This window comes from Pygoscelis adeliae, unplaced genomic scaffold, assembly GCF_000699105.1.
Source record: "Pygoscelis adeliae isolate BGI_AS28 unplaced genomic scaffold, ASM69910v1 Scaffold88, whole genome shotgun sequence".
Classification (NCBI taxonomy): Eukaryota; Metazoa; Chordata; class Aves; order Sphenisciformes; family Spheniscidae; genus Pygoscelis; species Pygoscelis adeliae.
The window spans coordinates 1964727-1968343 of NW_008825616.1; the positions used below are offsets into that span (position 1 = coordinate 1964727).

General features: G+C 46.7%; 1 protein-coding gene across 1 annotated transcript in view; it reads left to right on the top strand.

Moving 5' to 3' along the window:
* The window catches only part of OBSCN (obscurin, cytoskeletal calmodulin and titin-interacting RhoGEF), a 203829-nt gene that overhangs the window by 5369 nt on the left and 194843 nt on the right, over positions 1 to 3617 (top strand). The window lies entirely within an intron of this gene.

Consider the following 3617-nt stretch of genomic DNA (forward strand, 5'->3'; position numbering starts at 1 on the left):
AGGCTTGGAGAGCACCCATCATGCTCCCACCATGAGCAGAGCTCACCTCCAGGCGTGGATACGTCTCCTGGGGACCAGGCGAGGAAAACGGCACGCAGGTGGTTTGAGGGAAGCCACTGTTTGCTGAAAGGCCACTGGCTGGCTCCCAAGCAGGCACCTCTTGTGTCTGTAGCCATCTCTGTGCTCCAGGCACTTCTCCATGTTATGCAGAGCCCACTTCGAAGGAGAAGTGAAGCAACTTTATTTTTTGCTCTTTTTGATGCTATGGATTTGAAGCTGGAAATGAGTCAGTGACACGTCTGTCAGAAACAACTAGGGATCTAGGAAGGATGAGACACGGCAATGTCTTCTGAAGATGGATCCAAGTGCTTTGATGACACAGTGCAGCCTAAAATTCAAGCTAATGGCTGGGAAAGATTAGGACATGAGCTCTGAATCTGTGTTTTGATTGTTAATTCTTAGTTAATGTAGTGAAAGTTACTGCTGGATTCTCCAGAGATGAACTTGAATCCCAGCATCCCCCTCTGAACTTTGAAATGGTCCTTCCCCAAATTAGCAGAAGACTCTGATTGTCAATCAATTGACTTCAGTGGAAATTTCCACTGACTTCAGTGTGCTTCAGCTCAAGCCCAAGGCTCGTGTCTGCGTCTTCTAACCGTTCATGCAGCTTCTCTGCTTGCAGCTTTGCAAGTGTTTATGGAAAATACATTTTAAAGCTCAAGTGAGGACAGAGGTTGAAGGCAGTAAGAGGGACTAAAGAAGTGCCAATTACTTCACAGAGTTTTAGACCGGTTTGAGACCAAGGGAAAAATAATTCTGTGTATTCATTGCAACTAGTGTTGAAGGTGACCACTCCACAGAAAGTCAGTTGGTCTTAGCACTAATGACTGCAAGTCAATCATTCTTTGCACTCTTAGTGTTTCCTAAGAATGGGTTTTCCCCATTACTTTTTTTTTGCCCTTCAGATTTAAGCTTTGAAAGCATTTTCTTTAATTTCTAAAGATTTTTGGTGGAATAATGAAATTGGCTTGATACCGGGAAACAAAAGCAACAAAAATTAAATTAGTTTAGAAAGGATCAATTGTTTTGTCTAAAGGGAAAAGTCTTTGACTGCTCCTTGAGAGTTTTGCATGTTCTTTGGAGGGGGAGAGACAGGTTAGGATAGGATGTAGTGCATTTTTCCTGTTAAATATGGAAAGAAGACTACGTTTGGTTTTGCCTTAGATCTGTGGCCCACATGAGGTTTGAAGGCTAGCTCAGCTACGCCATCTTCAATGGTAGTAATTATTATCATGAATACCATTTTGTATATTGGTATTTACCAGTATTTAGTTTTGATGGCAATTTGTCTCTCTCAATCCCCAGCAGCCTAAATGGAATGAAAAATTGTAATTTGTTACTAATTTTCATGCATGATTTGTCATATACTCCAGCAAATACATTGTCGTATATACACTGTGCACATAATTATTTGCGAGACCATCCCTGTCCTGATATGAAGATGAAATGGGAGGGGAGCCAAGGCACAGGGAAAATAAGCAATTTCCCCAAGGTCATGCAGCGGGTCAATCCAGCCCTCACTCCCTGGTGCCATCAGTGATTTGCATGTTAATGTTAATGCGTTGCAACAGGAGCTGGAGGAGGGTGGAAAAAAATAATGAAACCTCTGCTCAAATGGTGTCTCAAGAAACGAAAGCAGGTTTTTGGCCTGCTCCTACTGATTTCTGCTGGAAGTGGGGGGGAGACCGCGTGGGCATCTGCCATTGGGTGAGAGAGTGGGTGGATTTGTGGCCAGCGGGGAAGCCGAACTGCTGCAGGATTAAGAAGGATATTTCTGTCGCAGTGACTGGCTATTATTTCCTTTCTGAGTTACAACACGCAGTGCCCTGGTCGTTTTGCTTTGTGTGGCACGTTGAAGGTGGAAAAGCACAGCTGTGAGAGCAGCAGTGCCATCACCCCTGAGTAGAGACCGTTTGTATAGCCCAGGCAGGAGCTGCGTGAGCTTGCTAAGGCAGGAGTGTCTGGCGTCATGAGGCCAAAGAGATTTAGTAGCTTGGAGAGAAATGGTGCACTCGACTCTCCTGAGTAGGACTTCCAGAGAGGCTTGGAGCTGGGGTGCTTGTTCTCCTTACAGAGCACTATCGTCAGGTCTAATCCTGCTCCACAGGGAGAGTCAGCTGGTGCACGGTTACTGGTGCTAATGAGGTCAAGAGCAGGCCTTTAGCTGTGCTATACTTATCAAAATAAATGCTAGCCAATGCAGGGAGAAGGGCTTCTTGGGGGATTAGAAGTAGAATCCTCCAGCAGAAGGGAAAGGACATCCAGGGATCCATGTAAGGAGCAGGCAAGAAGCAAGAAAAGTTTGTGTGCTGTGTGGACTGTAGGGAGACCCCGAAGGCAGTGATCTGTCATATCGATCTCCGGCTGCACAGGGATGGGTAGACTCCGTCTGAGTGAACAAGGCTGTAAAGATTAGTGCCACTGATGGCTTTTTCTCGGGACGCAGTGGCACCAGAATTGCCATGAGCTTTAGTTTTGAACACCGCTTAAGCCTCGTCCCCTTGGCTGGTCCGTATCATCAAACAGCTGCAGGCTGGTGCACAGCTCCCTCTGAGAGCAGCTGAGAATACGCGGGCGATGAGACATCTTTCCTGTAAGCCCTAAGCCACGTGGGGTTTTTTCTGGAGAAGTCTGGCACCGTTTGGGTTGCTGCGGGCGTTCCCCATGGCGGTTCCGTCGCTTGGCTTTGCACTCCCGTGTATGTGGGGTGTGTGCACCAAGCCATAGATGTGCACGAACACCCATTCCCACTGCAGCTGTGTCTGGTCCTACACCATCTGGATGAGGCCGTATATAAGCCATAGATACTCGCTGGCTACCATCAGCATCAAAGTAGCTGTATCTCAGTGGTTGTGTTGAATAGAAACAGGGATAGAGAGAAATATCGTCAATAATATGACAGACATATCTGTGTGTCCTCCTAAAGGCTGGCCCCTGCAGGAAAGGGGTTTACGGTAAGGTCTGGTGAACGTGATTCAGACAACAAGGCCTAGGGGTGGGTAATGACCGGAGGGGGCAAGAGTGGAGATGGAGCATGTTGTATAAGCAGAACTGGGGCGGGGGGGAGAAAAAAAGGAAAAAAAAGAAAAAAGGCAAGGAGAAAGAGAACAATTGAAAAGAGCAAGGGCAATGAGATACAAAAAAAGAGATGAAAAGGAAGAGGAGATGAGTGTGAAGGAGGAGGTACCTTGATGGATAGACACATCCCTCAGAATTTATTGTCCATTTGTTTCTCTACAGCTGCAGAACTAACCCATATAGAATCATAGAATCATTAAGGTTGGAAAAGACCTCTAAGATCATCGAGTCCAACCGTCAACCCAACACCACCAAGCCCACTAAACCATGTCCCTAAGCGCCTCATCTACACGTCTTTTAAATACCTCCAGGGATGGTGACTCAACCACTTCCCTGGGCAGCCTGTTCCAATGTTTCACCACTCTTCCAGTAAAGACATTTTTCCTCACGTCCAATCTGAACCTCCCCTGGCGCAACTTGAGGCCATTCGCTCTCGTCCTATCGCCAGTTACTTGGGAGAAGAGACCAACACCCACCTC